General features: G+C 62.9%; 1 protein-coding gene and 1 long non-coding RNA gene across 3 annotated transcripts in view; one reads left to right on the top strand and one right to left on the bottom strand.

Annotated features, from left to right (window-relative positions):
• The window catches only part of LRRC4B (leucine rich repeat containing 4B), a 33,566-nt gene extending 24,162 nt beyond the window's left edge, over positions 1-9,404 (bottom strand). Inside the window, exon 1 of the mRNA XM_070063000.2 lies at positions 9,119-9,404. The gene's annotated coding sequence lies outside the window, so the exon portion shown is untranslated. The remainder of the gene's footprint in view (positions 1-9,118) is intronic.
• Positions 9,062-13,765, top strand: LOC149120759 (uncharacterized). Of its 2 annotated transcripts, none has more exons than XR_016224581.1 (3): positions 9,062-9,199; positions 10,400-10,550; positions 13,491-13,765. It is a non-coding gene; the product is annotated as an uncharacterized LOC149120759 (long non-coding RNA). The 2 variants fall into 2 exon arrangements; XR_016224584.1 differs by lacking the exon at positions 9,062-9,199 and adding an exon at positions 10,000-10,099.
• The last annotated feature ends 3,462 nt before the right edge of the window (positions 13,766-17,227 follow it).

Raw genomic sequence — 17,227 nt, 5'->3', positions numbered from 1 at the left:
TCGGGGGGAGCGGGGGAGGGAGGTTGGCGGCTGGGCTGCCCAGGGAAGGGGGGCTGGGCTGTGCCAGCCGAGCCTCCAGCCTCGTGGCACACAGACCGCCTCAGCGGCCGCATCACCAGCCTGGGCTACTCTGGTCCCCGCCGCGGGCCAGCACCTCCCTCCTGCCCCCCACCCCGCTGCCTCGCCCTGTCCTGGCCCAGCCTGTGCTGCTGAGGTCTCCGTACCACGGGAGCCCCTCCCATTCCCCGCCACACCCCGTGGCCGTCCGCTTCTTCCTCCACCCTTGGCACCCCGGAAACCTGGGTCCACATTGCAGTCAGCCTGCCCTCCTGCCGAGGGAGGTCCCTGTTCACATCACAAAGACAGTCTATCTCAGGCTCCCTCTGCCCTGGCCCTTAGCCATAGCTGGACGTCCACCTCCTGATAGCCTTCTGTACATGGGCAGGGCGGACACATCCCCTCCCTCCCTCCTCCCCCCTCCCTCCTCTTCCTTCCACCCATCCACCCATCCACCCATCATCCATCCACTTACACCCATCCATCCACCCACCCATCTGTCCATCCCTCCATCCACTCACCCATCTGTCCATTTGTCCGTCCGTCCATCCACCCACCCATCTGTCCATCTGTCCGTCCATCCATCCATCCCTCCATCCACTCACCCACCCATCTGTCCATCTGTCTGTCTGTCCGTCCGTCCATCCATCCACCCATCTGTCCATCTGTCCGTCCGTCCGTCCATCCATCCACCCATCTGTCCATCTGTCCGTCCATCCATCCCTCCATCCACCCACCCACCCATCTGTCCATCTGTCCGTCCGTCCGTCCATCCATCCACCCGTCACTTCCAGAGGCCCTACTCTGTGGCAGACCCGGCACAGGCGCTGATAAAGGCTACCGGGTAAGCAAAGCTGGGGCGCGCGGGCTGCCGAGGGGCAGCTGTAACAGTGGCGCATCCTGGCTGAGTGCGGTCTGAATCCCGCGCTCTGAAGCGGAGTAAGGAGAGGCTCTACGGATGGCCCTGCCGCCCCCCACACAGGGGCTGACCTGGCCTGGCCACCTTCTCCCGCCCTGGTCTCTCACTTCTGCCTTTGCCACCCCGGCCTCTCTGTCCCCACAGGCAGCCGGAGGGGTCCTGTTCCCAGCAGGTCAGGCCAGTCCCTCCTCGGCTCAGCGGCCCCGCGGACCCCGTCTGACTCAGAGGGCAGAGCCTTCTCCGTGGTGGCCCCGGGAACCCAGCCCATGTTAGTTCCTTGACTTCATCTGCCACCCCCTGCCCGACGTCGGCCGCCGCTTCTGCGCAGGCAGGGCCTCAGAGCCCCGGGGCCGTTGTACCTGCTCCGCTCTGTCTTCAGTCAGGTCTCGGGTCACATGGCCTTCTCCGCGAGGCCACCCTGGCCAGCCCACAGCGCCCAGCACGCGTCTCGCCATCTGACCCCGTCTGCTCTTGGCCATGAACGGAAGCTTTCCAAGGGCAGGGGCCGTGTCTGTTCCCTGGGTCGCTGGGTTTCCAGGACCTAGGACAGCACCTGGCACACAGCAGGGGCTCAGCAAACGCAGGAGGAGGGAGTGGAAGAGGCCGGCACCCTCGCTGTCAGCCCACGCTCCTCCCTGCCACACTCCCACACAGGTCCTGCCCCCAGCCACACCCCCCCGTCTGCATGTCCAGCCCAGGACACACTCTCCAACTGTACCACTCAGGCCCCACGGCCCTGGCAGCTCCGGGTCCCTGCCCATCCCAGGAGGCCTGCCCAGAAGAGGCAGCACCTTCCCATGCCAAGACGCAACTGCCGTTAGCTGGACATCGTGTCCCAGATTTCTCTTCGTGCCACGGTGCCACTGGCTGGCCCTGGATACCACACTCCGGGTCCCCAACAGGGGTCTGTGCACCCCGCCGAGCATCCGTGCCCTCAGGAAACCTCAGCCCCTTCCCACAGCTGTGTGCTGAGCACACCCCCCACCCCACGTCCTCTGAGCCCCTTCCTAAAGCCAGCCACGGTTCCACGCGTGCTCGTTCTAACTCAGAGTAGCAGAACCACCAAGACGCGTGGTGTCCAGCACACCCCTAGCCGTGGCCAGGCACCGTCAGGGCTTCAGCACGTGGCGGCCCTTGTCCACCCTCAGCCCTCTGAGATGGCATCGCCGGCACCCCCACTCCACAGAGGCACAGAGAGGGCAAGCGGCTTCGCGTTCCCAGCCAGGAAGTGCCTCCCCGCTCCCACAGAGCCCAGGGCACGTCCGACAAGAGCAGCGCTTTGCAGGGCGACGGCTGGTGCCAGCAAAGCCAACGCGATGCAGAACCCCGGCTTTCCTCCCCACACCCCCACTGCACAGAAAGTGACACGTGCCTGGTGGCTCTCCGGGCCCCCCGGGGAACACTCTAACAGGGACGGGAGTGGCTGCTGCGTGCAGGTGGGCGCCGTGCTAAGCAGAGCCCACTCCTCGAGCCGCTGGCTTCTCCCCACAGCTCCAGGAGGAAGGGATAGATCCTGTGCCCATTGTACAGACAGAGATGCTGATTCAGGGAGCCCCAAAGCATCACAGCTTGGATCGGAACCCAAAGCCCAGGCCCACAGCAGCCCCAGGTGAGGGGTGCACCTGTTCTCCACCCTGCCTGCTGTAAGGAACCAGGGGAGATGCAGACAGAGGCCCCGAGGGGAGAAGAAGCAGGGAAGGCAGCGGGTGCAGGTGCCCGCGTGTGCGGGGGCGCCGGAGGGGAGGCCAGCGCGGGGCCGGGGCCGGGGCCTCCCAGCCTTGCCTGCTCCCCGCCGGCCCGGGCTCTGTGCCTGAGAAGATCCCGGCAGATGGCAGCTAGGACACTCGGGGACCCAGGGGAGGCAAGAAACAGTCCCGCCAGGCGTGCTCCGTCTTCTGGGCAGTTTTGGAGCAAAAGAGAGAAGGTGCCCAGCCGGAGCCGAGAGCGCCTCTGACTGCCTCTGACTGCGGGATGACGGCCCGGGCCTGGAGCCGGGGCGGTGGGTCCGCTCTGGGTGCGAGAGACCCCTCGGAGCAGACTGGCAGGGGGAGGCTGGAGGCGGGGAGGGAGCCGGGCTGAGGGTCAGGGGTCAGGGGAGAGGACGAAGCTGTGCTGGGGGCTGTGGGACAGAGGCGGGAAAGAGAGGGCACCCGATTTGTCCAAGGGGCAGACCTGGGGTGTTAGGAGGTGAAGGAGTGTGGGAGGAGCCAGGCTCCTCTGACAGATCTGGGCTCCAGGTCTGCCGGCTGGAGAAGAAGGGGGGACGGGGAGGAGAGTGAGGAGGCCCCTGAACACGGTCACCTCTACTGGGGAGCAGTGGGGCAGGACCCGTGACCACTGCCTGCACCCGCTGCCGGCCACGCGACCTCTGTGTGGTGGGCAGGGGGTGGCAGCAAGGGACCTGCGGGGCTACACATGGCCAGGGCCTGGTAAACGCGGGCCATGGTCAGAGCCCAGCTGGCAGGTGGGCAAACCAGACGCCCGGGCTCCAGTCCCATGATCCCATGCTGCCGCCACGTTCTCAGGAAGAGGGCTGGAAGGCTGGGGTGGGAACTGCTGGACAATTCAACACCACGCCCTGTCCCGAGGGCGGTGTCCCACCTGCACGGTCCAGCAGCAGGTGCACTGGCTGTGGCCACAGTGGTCACTGTGCTGGACAGCGTGGTGCGGTCATTTCCAACCCTACCCCTGAGCCCCCACGGCTCTGCTCCCTCTGGCCCCTTGCCCTGCCCACTGGCCCCTGGGGAGGCGGTGCCGGTGTCCCCTGTACACGCGGACACACTGAGACACAGTGAGGTCACTGCCTTATCCATGGGCATTCAAGGCCGGGTGGCCGCGGAGACAGAGACTGAACCTCCAGGCCCCCAGGGCCCTTTGCGGCCCAGGATGGGGGGTGGGCAGCTTATCACCCCTAAACGGAATCTTCTCAGAATGGAGTTGGGGCCTAGCCTGGTGCTGGGGGCTTGAAACAGTCTTCAATGCCAAGGTCCAGGCAGGCGGACAGGGGCGTGGTCCGAGCCAGCCTGACGAGGCCCCCCTTGCTGGATGGGCGGCTGCGGTACCAGCTCGTGTGGAAAAGGGTGCTACTGAAAGTGACACCAAGCTGGGAATTTTCGGAAGCGCCGCGGTGTGTCTTGGCCGCCACTGTGTACCCACGTCACCTGGCATCTTGTCCAAGGACAGGTTCGGAGTCCATGCATCAGGGCAAGGGGGACCCTCTGCAGGGCAGGGCTCAGCCTGGGCTCTGGAATCAGTTTGAAGTTTGCCACAATCGCCCGGCGTCACCTTGGGGAGGGGCCTTCTCCCCCCCACCCCGGGGGCCTTGGCGGGAGCACCTGCGCATGGGGAGGGACCAGCGTCTGAGCGTTCAGCAAAGCACCGCTCACTGGGAGGGCTCCACGACTCAGCGTCGCCAGGCCGCCCTTGGTGAGGAAGGACAGGGGGGGGACAGAGGGCTGGGGCTGGGAGAACAGGGCCTGAATTCTGACCTCGCTCGTGCCCCAGGCTCTCTGCTGCAGGCTGTGAAGACGGCACCTGCCCCGAGGGGACCAGGGCACTCCAATGCCAGCTACGCTCAAAGGAGCAGGTGTCCTCACTGGGCAGGGGGACCGATCTTCTCCCCACTCTGTGATGCCCCTGCCCCCCAGTGCGTAAGGCTGCATGGAGGGGCTGGCGCTGCGGCTTAGCGGGTGAAAGCCGCCGCCTGCAGTGTTGGCATTTCACATGAGCGCCAGTTCGAGCCCCAGCTGCTTCTCTTCTGATCCAGCTCTCTGCTGTGGCCTGGGAAAGCAGTGGAAGGGGTGGCCCAAGTGCTTGGGCCCCTGAACCCGCATGGGAAACCCAGAAGAAGCTCCTGGCTCCTGGCTTCAGATTGGTACAGCTCCAGCCACTGCGGCCATTTGGGGAGTGAACCAGCAGATAGAAGATCTCTCTCTCTGCCTCTGCCTTTCAAATACATACATAATACATACATACATACATACATACATACATACATAAATCTTTAAAAAGGCCCATATTGGGGCCGGTGCTGTGGCGTAGCAGGTTAAAGCCCTGGCCTGAAGTGCTGGCATCCCGTATGGGCGCCTGTTCTAGTCCCAGCTGCTCTTCTTCTGATCCAGCTCTCTGCTATGGCCTGGGAAAGCAGTGGAAGATGGTCCAAGTCCTTGGGCCCCTGCACCTGCATGGGAGACTCAGAAGAAGCTCCTGGCTCCTGGCTTCGGATCGGCACAGCTCCTGCTAGTACAGCCATTTGGGGAGTGAACCAGCAGATGGAAGACCTCTCTCCCTCTCCCTCTCTCTGTAACTCTTTCAAAGAAATAAGATAAATCTTTAAAAAAAAGCCCACATGGAAAGCACCCATCTGTCACGGAGTAGGGGTTTAGCCTATGGGCTCGACCACGCCTGGGCCTGTGCCGTCCCTGAACCAGATTCTACCCGCAGTGGGGCAGGCTGGGTCCTGCTGACGGCAGCGTGGGAGGTGGGTGAGCTCTCAGCTCCCGGGGCGCGGGGGGCCCAGCTACCAGGAGGCCTCACTTCTCCCACTGCTACGAACCACCTCACCCCGCTGCTCCCCAGCCTCCTTCCCACCGGGGGCCGGGGCGCAGCACTCTCCCTCTGCCTCCCCCTTTGTCCAGCCGCTGTCTCGGCCAGGGGAGGCGGTCTGCCGAGGCCAAGGCCCGACTGCCGCTTGCAGCTGTGTGGTCTCGGGCCAGAGACCACACTTCTCTGGGCTTCCGTTTCGCCGCCTGTCAAATGGGGCTCAGCCCCCCTCGCCCGCAGGGGCGCTCAGCACGCTGCCTGGCTCCGGGCACGGGCACGCGCCCAGGAAGCGTTAGCTCCTGTCCTTGTGCGCTCTGCTCTAACTTAGAGGGCAAACCTCTTCTCCCTTCACCACTGGGGTGTGCCCCTCCCTCGGAGCCGCAGCTGCCACCGCCTGGGCACCCTCGTTGCAGCCCTCTCTGGGCCCAACTCGAGGGACTGGCACAGGTTCCGGGGGGACCCCTTGGAGATGGGGGAGTGGCCCTGGATCGCACCCTGTGCTCAACCCCACCAGGACCCCAGCCACTCGCGGGCTCAGGCCTGAGTGCCTGGCAAGGTGGCGGCTCTTAGAGCAGCCCTGGAGGCGGCTCCACCTGGCCCCGCCCCGCCCGCCATGACAACAGCCGCGAGTGGGTTTCCAGGCAACAAGGGGGCATTGTGCCACTCTCCTCACTCCCCTGCCACCCCGAGCCTTGGAGACTGGAAAGACAGGGAAAGGGGCTTCTCCCCGGGGCTGGACGGAGAGGGGGTTTCCTGCAGCCCACCAGCTGGCGATGTCCCAGCCAGGGGGAGGGGAGGGACTACCGTCTTGGCACAAGGGGGCCCTGTCTTCTGCACTCTTGCCAGTGAGGCTCGCCCTCCTCACACGCATCCCTGTGGCCCGGGGATGAGGAGCACACCCCGTGTCCTACGGGGCAGCCCCAGCCCCCTACCTGCACTGGGGCCACGAGCGGCCGGCCGACCCCAGGGGAAACCTGGCCCCCACCACGGACTGCAGTTGGATGCCTGGGCCGCAAGCACGTGGGGCTGTGGCTGCCTCAGCTGTCAGGCTGACCCTAGAATATGCAGGGCTGGTGCCTGCACCCGCATTCTGGCCTGCACCCCATGGGCTGAAGGGGGGCTCTTCCTGTCAGTAGCCTGGAGGGGGGAGGCTGTTTAAATGGCTGCAGGGCCCCCTTCAGGGCTCCAGAGCTGCTTTGTGTCCCGGGGAGCGCGCGGCTCCGAGGCGCTGTGCGAGGGGCACTATGCGAGGGGCGCTGTGTGCGAGGGGCGCTGTGCGAGGGGCGCTGTGTGAGGGGCGCTGTGTGCGAGGGGCGCTGTGAGTGTGCTTGTGCACACGCCCCAGTCTGGGGCCTGCTCCCCCCTCCACGGGTCTCTGGCTGGTCCCTGACCCCACATCTGGGCTTCTGGCTGCTGGTGAATGACTGTGTGTACGTGTGTGGGCACCTCTGCCCACACGTGCCTCTGTGTCTGCCATGCTCCTGGTTCCCAGAGCTGGCTGACTGAGGTCCGACAAGTCAGAAACTACGCTTTGAGGCCCCTCCCCCACAGGCCTGCGGGTGCTGCCGGCGCGGGGCTGTGGCTCCCTGGGTCTGCCTTGCCTGCTCCTTCACTCCGGGGCCCTGGACACATGGTGTGCGCTCTGTCTCCCGGACTCTCCCTTTTAGCAACTGAGTAACTGTGGACGCCTGACTCCTGGTGGTGTGTGTGTGTGTGTGTGTGTGTGTGTGTGTGTCCGGGGGACTGGGTCCATCGCTCCAGCTGCGCGTCCCGCCGCTGGCGCCCACCCTTCCCATGCTCACTGAGGGTCTCTCTCCCACCTGCCTGCGGCTCTGCAATCTCTCCTTCATAGGCATGCCTTTGGACAGTCACAGCCCAGAGGAGCGGAGTCCCAGGGACCAGGAGGAGGAAGGTGGGGAGGGGAGGGGGAGGCGCAGGTTGGAAGGAGAAGTCCGGAGATGCCACAGGGCCGGGGAGGCACTGCTCCTGGCCATGCCCTGGGGTGGGGGTGGGGAGTTTGCAGGGGTGAGGATGCTGCGGGCCCCCTGGACCAGGAGGGAAGCCTACTGGGCTACTCCCAGCTGCCGCTGGAGCCCAGTTCCTGTCTGGCGGCTGCGCGGCCGGGACTTGGGATGTGAGGCGCATAGCAATGGGGCGCTGCGGAGGCTCTACTGCAGCTCCCAGCTGGGGCGGGGGGCGGGGAGGGGGCCGAGGGGCAGCCCCGATCCTCCCTCCCTCCCCCCTCCCAGCTGGGCTCTCCCCAGGGGAATTCCCCACCCCAAAAGAAAGTCGCCTGAGGCTGCAAGACAGCAGGGGAGGGGGCTCAGCCGTGGAGCAGAGGTGGGAAGGAGGCTTGGGCTGGGCAGGAGCGGGGGAGGGGGCGTCACGGCACGAGGGACCCAGGGCTCCCCTGGCCCAGGAGGAGGAGCAGCCCAAGGAGGCTGGGGCAGGAACTCTGGACAGAGCCTGAGCTTTGGGGGCTCAGGAATGAAGAGCTGGGGGGAGATGTAGGTCTGAGCAGGCCAGGTGCCAGAGAGGAGGGTCCTAGGACTGGGGCGTCTAGGGCTGGGGGAGCCTACGAGATGAGCAGACAGGGTGTCGGGGTCTTTGAGCAAAGAAGGGTCGTGGAGGAGGGGAGGAGGCCAGGAGTGCTAGGGACAAAGAGGCTGAGGGCCCGGGCCAGGTGGAGGAGGGCGGGAGTGGGACTTGGAGGAGCAGGTTGGAGTTAGGGTGTCGTGCAGAGGTCAAGGGGCATTCAGGAGGGGTCACAGGCGCAAGAGGTCGGGAGAAAGGTGAAGTCCAGCTGGAGGGTCCTAGGAGAGCAGGTGTGAGGGCAGGGAGCTGCCGGAGCACAGGCTCCCAGAGAGGCCGAAGAAGCCCTGGGAGAGGGGCAGTGGTCCCAGACAGACACGTGCCCCTCTCAGAGGCCCAGAGACAGAGCCTGGAGGAAGGGGGTCCCGGGAAGAGGGAGGGGCTGCTCCCAGGGGCACCTGGGGACCCCCGAGGGAGAAGGGCTGCAGACTGGGGAGGGGGTTGTCTCACCCCCTCCATCTTTCCCATTTTCACTTCCCAAACTCCCCGGTTCTCCCCGGTTGCCACGGCAACCGCTCCTGCCAGGCGCGGTCACCAAGGAAACCCCGTGCCCGCCTCTTCCCCCCCATCCCTGGCATTCCCCCCCCAGCAGCAGCAGCGGCGATGTGGAGGGTGGGAGGGGCCGGTGGGTTACGGATGAACCCCGACTCCCGCCCCAGAAAGGGGCGCCAAGACATACAGCAGGCGAGCCCCCCACCCTAAAGTCTCCATTCTCGACCCCACAGCTGGATACGCAGTGACCGCCTGACGTCCGCCCCCACTCCCCTGGCCCCCGGGAAGCGGCGACCCTCAACACAGCACTCGACGGCCCGAAGAGCCCCCCCCAACGACCGCCTCCCCCACCGGCTTCTGCTCGCCATCAGGCCCCGCCCACTGTTCTCTGCCATCCCCCCCACCCCTGAGAAGGCCTTTGACCACCGTCCCCCAATTAGACAGTGCCCCCCACCCACTCCCGCGATTCCGCCTCCCGCCCCCGCCCCCACCCGGCGCCCCTTGGTGGCTACTCACAGCACGGACAGGGGCTCCTTCCGGGGGGCAGCATGCCCGGGCCGTGGGGGGGGACCCCCCAATGAAGCACAGGAATTCGGGGTGCGAGGCCTGCTGCGGGGAGGTGCGGGGGGCGGGGCTGCGGCCCAGCCCGGGTCTCTAGCGTTCGCCCCCCTCCCCGGTTCCTGGGTGGGGAGGGGGCTTCCGCGGCGGCGGCGCTGGGCTCGGGGCCGCTCCGCGTCCTGCCGGCCGGCCCGCCCGCCCGCGGCCCGCCTCCCTTCTCGGCTTGCTCGCTTCCCCCTGCTTCCTCGCTCGCTTCCTTCCAGCCTGCCTTCCTTCCTTCCTTCCTTCCTCCCCCCTCGGGCCCGCCGGCGCCGCTCTCCCCCCACCCACCCCCCCCAGGCCCCGGCCCCGGCCCCGGCCCCCGCCTCGGACGGTGCGGCAGCGACCGAGAGCAGCCGAGAGCGTCGGCCACGGGAGCGGAATACTGATGACGGAGGGCGGGCGCCCAGAGGGGGGACGCGGCCCGGGAGGAGGGGAGGGGGAGAGGAGGCAGGGAGGGCGGGCAGAGAGCAGAGAGGGAGCGAAGCGAGGGGGGAAGAGAGGGGAGGGAGAGAGAGGGAGAGGAGGGGTGAGGGAGGAGGGGCGGGGGAGGGGAATGGAGCGGACGGCGGAGGGGGTGGGAAAAGAGCGAGCGAGCGAGAGGGGAGAAAGAAGAGGGCGAGGGAGGAGGGCCTGGGCGCGGAGCCGGAGTGGAGGGGGCGGGAGAGAGGCAAAGGGCAGGCAGCCCCCAGCCCACCTGTGTCCCTGCTGAGCTGAGTGCAGGCAGGCAGGGAGGGTGTGGGAAGGCTGGGGGTGGGGCTGGGGTGGGCGTGGGCAGGGAGCAAAGGGTCAGCTTGGAGGAGGGGGCAGGGCCTGCAGAGGGGGGTGGGGGCTGGAGCCGGAGAGCCCTCCCCAGGGGGCCGGGGGGACTACGGGATGCGAGAGCCTGGAAGCCAACAGGTGGGGCCGCATGGCGTTTCTTGAACCCCGTCCCGTGCAGGGAGGGAGGCAGCCTCGACCCATTTCCCTGGTGCAGACCCGGAGGCCGTCAGGGGGTCCCGGCCGGCTCAGGCAGGGAAGTGGTGCCCGGGCCTGCCTGGGTGGGGCCTCCTGCCCCCACGACCTCTCACCTCCCCAGGTGCTGGCGACACATTTAGAGCTGTGATGGGCGCTAGGGAGGAGGGAGGAGGGAGGACGCAGAGGCCGGGGGAGGTCATGATGACCCTCCCTGCCCACTGGTCTCTCTGCCCACCCCCAAAGGCTTGGGCACCGAGGAAGCCCCCCGCACTAGCCAGGGGGCCTGTCCAGGACACCAAGTCAAGCCACGGGCGCTCCCGGGAGAACTGTCACGGAGGACGGCTGCATGAGAGGTGGCTGCGGTGGGTGCGGCTGACGCAGGGCGCAGGGCGAGGTGAGAGCTCCCGGGGGGGGGGGAGTGGAGCAAAGTGGGGGGGGGGGGCGAGCAGCAGGTGCAGTTGTCGGGCTTTGGGCCCTGCACGTGGGCGCTACTGAACTCCGGTTGTTCTGGACTCTGGATGAGTGAGCGTGGACGCGCAGCCCCGTGGGGCCAGAGGCTGTGCTGAGCACCTCTCCACGCCAGTCCCACGGGACCCGGGCACTGGGGGGCCCGGGGAGAGAGGGAGGTCGGGAAGTGTTTCCTGCCGGTCCCTGTGCTCTGAGCGTCACCCCTGCTAGCCGCGAGGACTGTCCCTGTTTGAGGAAGAGTTGCCGCCACCCACCGGTGTTCACGCACGCTGTTCGGGGCCCCGAGCATGAGCGGGGAGGGCAGAGCAGGACGGAGCAGGTCCCACTCCCCGGGGGCTTCCCAGAGCCTGGTACAGCCAGGGAGGAGGGAAGAGGGCACGGGGAAGAGCGGCTGGGAGGCAGGGCGGGCGAGGTGATGGAGGCTTCTGGAACAGGCGGCCTGAGGAGGAGGCAGGTGCACAGAGCGCCCAGGGGCGAGTGCCGCGGGCTGTGAGCTCCCAGTGTGGCTCAGACTCGCCCCTCGAGTGGAACTCCAAGCTCCAACACGGTGCCGGCGCCGAGCCGCCTGCCTCCCGCCCCTCGTCCCTCTCCCGTGTCGCTAGCACCGGGAGCTGTGTTCAAGGGAGATGGTGGTGGTGACCTTCCACGGCGATGAAGGCCCACAGGGCAGGGTTGAACCACTGCCTGCGGCGCCAGCACCCTGAATGGGCACCGGTTCGAGTCCCGGCTGCTCCACTTTCTATCCAGCTCCCTGCTAATGAGCCTGGGAAAGCGGTGGAAGATGCCAAGTCCTTGGGCCCCTGCACCCACGTGGGAGACCCTGGGTGAAACCCTGGCTCCTGGCCCCTGGCTCCTTCCTGGCTTCAGGCTGGCCTATCCCTCACTGAGAGGGCCATTTGTGAACCAGTGGATGGAAGATTTCTCTCTTCTTTTCTCCTTCTCTCTCTGTAACGCTGCCTTTCAAATAAATAAATAAATCTTATAAAAAAAATGCCAAGTGGTAGGGCAGGGCTGGTTTCCAGGGTTAGCCCAAAAGGCATACTTCTCTGCTTCAGGTGGTTAAAAAAAAAAAAAAAAGGCCGGTGCCACAGCTCACTAGGCTAATCCTCTGCCTGTGGTGCTGGCACCCCAAGTTCTAGCCCCAGTTGGGGCATCAGTTCTGTCCCGGTTGCCCCTCTTCCAGTCCAGCTCTCTGCTGTGGCCCGGGAGTGCGGTGGAGGATGGCCCAAGTGCTTGGGCCCTGCACCCCATGGGAGACCAGGAGAGGCACCTGGCTCCTGCCTTCGGATCAGCGTGGTGTGCCGGCCGCAGCGCACCAGCCGTGGCGGCCATTGGAGGGTGAACCAACGGCAAAGGAAGACCTTTCTCTCTGTCTCTCTCTCTCACTGTCCACTCTGCCTGTCAAAAAAAAAAAAAAAAAAGGAATTCACTGGACATGGCCAGCGCTCACCTCACCCTGATGGGAAGTCCTGCTGGCAAGTAGGCCTGTGCCTTCGATGAGTAAAATACGGGAAAACGAACTGAACTCCTCACCTAATGTGCTTCATTCAGTTTGCTCAGAGAAGCCTCTGAGTGGGACTCGGGGGGACGGGGCTGAAGGTCCACGGGGCTGCCCACGTGCGTGCACTTCGCTCTGGCCGACTGCTGGACGCCCGCACCTGTGCTGCCCAGTGAGCCGGCCTGCAGGGGGCGGGCACTTCCAGGAAGGGGGGGTGTCTCTGTGGGTGCTGCGCTCCGCCCGGGCCTCCGCCCAGCTCTGAGTTCCGAACGCGTCCCCCAGACCCCTCCGATGGGTGTGGGGGCCCGTCAGAGTCGGCTGTCACGGGGTGAGCTGCCCGTTCTCCCACCGCCGGGGGGTGCAGCCAGAGGTGCTGCAGGCGCACCGCCGGCGCCTTGTGCTTGGACTTGGCGGCTTCTAGAACTCTAAGAAGCAATTTCTGGTGCTTTGCGACCAGCAGGCCAAGACCCCGTGCCTCGACCCCAAGCCCCACACCCGTTGGGAGAGAGGGAGACCACAGCAGAAAGGTGGCCTGGAGCTCGGCGCCCCGTTTTCACGGCAGGGAACCCCTGCCTCCTGCCCATCCAGTTTCTGGAACACTCGCCCTTGTTCCGAGTCAGTGTGGCCGGCTGTGTGCGTCCCCGTCAGTGGGGCCGGCTGTGTGCGTCCCCGTCAGTGGGGCCGGCTGTGTGCGTCCTGGTCGGGGTGCCGGCTGTGTGCGTCCTGGTTGGGGTGCTGGCTGTGTGTGTCCCCATCAGTGGGGCCGGCTGTGTGCGTCCCCGTCAGTGGGGCTGGCTGTGTGCGTCCCCGTCAGTGGAGCCGGCTGTGTGTGTCCTGGTCGGGGTGCCAGCGGCTGTGTGCATCCCCGTCAGTGTGGCTGGCTGTGTGCGTCCCCGTCAGGGCACCGGCTGTGTGCGTCCTGGTCAGGGTGCTGGCTGTGTGCGTCCCCATCAGGGCACCGGCTGTGTGCGTCCTCGTCAGTGGGGCCGGCTGTGTGCGTCCCCGTCAGGGCGCCGGCTTTGTGCGTCCTGGTCAGGGTGCTGGCTGTGTGCGTCCCCATCAGGGCACCAGCTGTGTGCGTCCTGGTCAGGGTGCTGGCTGTGTGCGTCCCCGTCAGGGCGCCGGCTTTGTGCGTCCCCGTTGGGGCGCCGGCCGTTTTTCCTGCAGACGGCTGCAGCCTTCCCCTTGCTCTTCCTGCCACGAGACCTGGCTACCCTCCACGCGTCTGAAATTGGACAGGCTTTTGTGATTTTTTCAAACAATGGCTGTGCCTTCCAACCCTAGGCCATACAAGAGATGCGCCTTCTGCTTTATTTTAAAATTGCTATCTTTAAAAAGAAAGATGCATTTATTTATTTTATTTGACAGGCGTGAGGGGCAGTGCATGGCGCAGAAAGTGAAGCCTCTGCCTGCGGTGTCAGCATCCCATCTGGGCGCTGGTTCTAGTCCTGGATGCTCTTCTTCCGATCCAGCTCTCTGCTGTGTGCCTGGGGAAGCAGTAGAGGATGGCCCGGGTGCTCGGGACCTGGAAGAAGCTCCTGGATCCTGACTGACCCAGCCCTGGCCACTGCAGCCATGTGGGGAGTGAACCAACAGATGGAAGACCTCTCTCTCTCTCTCTCTCTCTCTCTCTGCCTCTCCTTCTCTCTCTGTAACTCTGACTTTCAAATAAATAAATAAATCTTTAAAAAAAAGTTGGGACAATCTGAGCTTCAAGAGGAGACTGCAGTGTGTGTGAGTGTGTGTGAATGAGTGTGTGTGAATGAGTGTGAGTGTGCATGTGTGTGAGAGTGTGTGAGAATGTGTGTGAATGTGTGAGTGTGTGTCCAAGTGTGTGAATGGTGTGTGTGCATGTGTGTGAATGTGTGAGTGAGTGTGTGAGTGTTTCGGTGTGTGTGAGTGTGTGTGAGTGTGTGTGTGAGTGTGAGTGTGCGTGTGTGTTGAGTGCGGGAGTATGTGGGAGTGCGTGTGAGAGTGTCTGAGTGTGAGTGTGTGAGAATGTGTGAATGAGTGTGTGAGAGTGTGTGTGTATGTGAATGTGTGTGTGCATGTATGTGTGAGAGTGTGTGAGAAGGTGTGTGAATGTGTGTGAGTGTGTGTCTGTGAGTGTGTGAGTGTTTCAGTGTGTGACTGTGTGTGTGAGTGTGTGTATGTGTGTGTGTGAGTGCATGTGAGTGTGTAAGTGTGAGTGTGTGCATGTGTGAATGTGTAAGTGTGTATGTGTGAGTGTGTGTGAGTGTGAGTGCATGTGAGTGTGTGTGTATGTGTGTGAGTGGTGTGTGTGTGAGTGTCTGTGAGTGGTGTGTGTGAATGTGTGAGTGTGTGACACACACCTATGTACACACAAAGGATCTTCCCGGGGTTCACGGCTGTGTTGGGTCTCGTGGTTGAGACGCCTGCATCCCACACGGGGGAGCCCGGATCAGCCCCTGCCCCGCTCCGGCCCCGGCCTCCTGGGAATGCAGACTCTGGGTGCGGTGGCGATGGCGCAGGCAGCTGCGTGGGAGGCCCTCCTTGAATTCCTAGTTCCTGGCTTTGGGCTGTGGCCTGGGCCGGGGCAGGCATCTGGGGAGGAGCCAGCAGACTCCGAGTGCTCTCAGATGACACAGAGGCAGGGCAGAAGGACAGGTCATCATCATTTGGAACCGCTAACTTCATTCCTGCACGACCACCAAGATGCTCACCCGTTGCTAAATGCTCACTCTACAGAGGACTGTCTACACGGAGAAAACCAGATCTCTGTAAGGCAGTCAGAAGAGCGGTCTCCACCTTAGCCAGCAATGAAACATAGTATCACCAGCACCACAACCTGGGTAGGGAATGGTTAACGTTTCCAAGCGAGACAAGGCTACTTGGTACCTACCACACTCTCAGCAGCCGACGCCCTGAGGAGAGCTCCGTGTCAACATTGATGGAGCTGGGTCTCGGGACGATGCTTTCCCTGGAGCTGGGTCTCGGGACGATGCTTTCCCTGGAGCTGGGTCTCGGGACGATGCTTTCCCTGGAGCTGGGTCTCGGGACGGTGCTATCCCTGGAGCTAGGTCTCGGGACGGTGCTATCCCTGGAGCTGGGTCTCGGGACAATGCTATCCCTGGAGACCGGGTCTTCACCCATTTGCAGCACAGGAAGTCAGGGCGGTGCTGTCAGATCTGATTCTGAAGTTTGAGAAGGTTGTCCAGTGCCCAGCAGGTGCACAGACCCCGTAAGTAAGTAACCAGTGTTACTTAAGAATGAAATAAGGGCGGCACCGTGGTGCAACAGGTTAGCCCTTGGCCTGCAGTGCCGGCGTCCCATATGGGTGCCAGTTCCTGTCCCGGCTGCTCATCTTCTGATCCAGCTCTCTGCTTTGGCCTGGGAAGGCAGTGGAAGATGGCCCAAGTGCTTGGGCCTCTGCACTCACATGGGAGACCTGGAAGAAGCTCCTGGCTCTGGATCAGCCCAGCTTTGGTCTTTGTGGCCATTTGGGGAGTGAACCAGCGATGGAAGACTTTTCTCTCTGTCCCTCTCTCTGTCTGTAACTCTACTTCTCAAATAAATAAATAAATAATAAAATGTTTTTAAAAAATGAAATAATATATTTTTTCTTTCAGTTTATGGGCATTACTTTTTCATTGGTTCTAAATTGTTAGGACATACATTCTTTTTTTAAAAGATTTATTTATTTATTTGAAAGTCAGAGTTACACAGAGAGGAGAGCAGAGAGAGAGAGAGAGAGAGAGAGGCCTTCCATCCACCGGTTCACTCCCCAATTGGCCGCAACGGCTGGAGCTGCGCCAATCTGAAGCCAGGAGCCAGGAGCTTCTTCTGGGTCTCCCACACAGGTGCAGGGGCCCAAGTACTTCGGCCATCCTCTGCTGCTTTTCCCAGGCCATTAGCAGAGAGCTGGATCAGAAGTGGAGCAGTCGAGTCTCGAACTGGTGCCCATATGGGATTCTGGCACTGCAGGCCAGGGCATTAACCCGCTGCGCCACAGCGCCAGCCCAGGACATAAATTCTTAAATTGTGTGGACCTAACTACTTAAGACCTGGAACCATTAAGTATTTCTTTTTGGCCCAGAAACACCATGGAAAAGTTACTGAGACAATACCAGCTCTGGGAACTCTGCCTGGGACCCGATCGCCATCTTCCAGCAAACTAGAGAGCGGAACCTGCTTAGAGACACCTCGAAGAAACCATCAGGCAAATCCCGAATGAGGGACTTTCCCAAGGTAACCGGCCCGGTCTCTACAAAGCCAGTATCTGGGGCAGACAGAGAGGTTGGAAGTGCTTTCTCTAGACAATGAGAAATCAAGGTGGCCGGTGCCGTGGCTCACTAGGCTAATCCTCTGCCTGTGGCGCGGGCACCCCGGGGTTCTAGTCCCGGTCGGGGCGCCGGATTCTGTCTTGGTTGCCCCTCTTCCAGGCCAGCTCTCTGCTGTGGCCCGGGAGTGCAGTGGAGGATGGCCCAAGTGCTTGGGCCCTGCACCCCATGGGAGACCAGGATAAGTACCTGGCTTCTGCCATCGGATCATTGCGGTGCACTGGCCGCAGTGCGCCAGCCGTGGCAGTCATTGGAGGGTGAACCAATGGCAAAAGGAAGACCTTTCTCTCTGTCTCTCTCACTGTCCACTCTGCCTGTCAAAAAAAAAAAAAAAAAAAAAAAGAAAAAAGAAAAAAAAAAGAAAAAGAAAAAGAAAAGAAAAGAAAGAAAGAAAGAAAGAAAAAAGAAATCAAGGAGACAAAACATGCCCTGTGTGAACTTTGCTTTGGTCCTGGTTTGAAACATTAAAATATATATATATATATATATATATATATATATATATATATATATAGGGGCTGATGCTGTGGCACAGTGGGTTAAGCTGCTCCTGTGAGGCCAGGCTAGCATCACACATTGGAGCTCAGGTTCGAATCTCACTGCTCCGTTGATGAGCTTGGGGAAGCAGCAGAAGATGGCCCAAGAGCCCGGGCTCCTGCCACCCATGTGGGAGACCCAGCTGGAGTTCTGCGCTCCTGGCTTCAGCCTGGCCAGCCCTGGCCATTGTAGCCTTTGGGGGAGTAACAGAGGATAGAAGATCTTCTCTTTGTCTATCTCTGTATTCCTCTTTCTCTAACTCTGCCT

This window comes from Oryctolagus cuniculus, chromosome 18, assembly GCF_051225735.1.
Source record: "Oryctolagus cuniculus isolate XC-2025 breed Fujian yellow rabbit chromosome 18, ASM5122573v1, whole genome shotgun sequence".
NCBI lineage: Eukaryota > Metazoa > Chordata > Mammalia > Lagomorpha > Leporidae > Oryctolagus > Oryctolagus cuniculus.
Note: the sequence above shows the minus strand (reverse complement) of the source record. Positions and strands in the feature narration are given on the sequence as shown.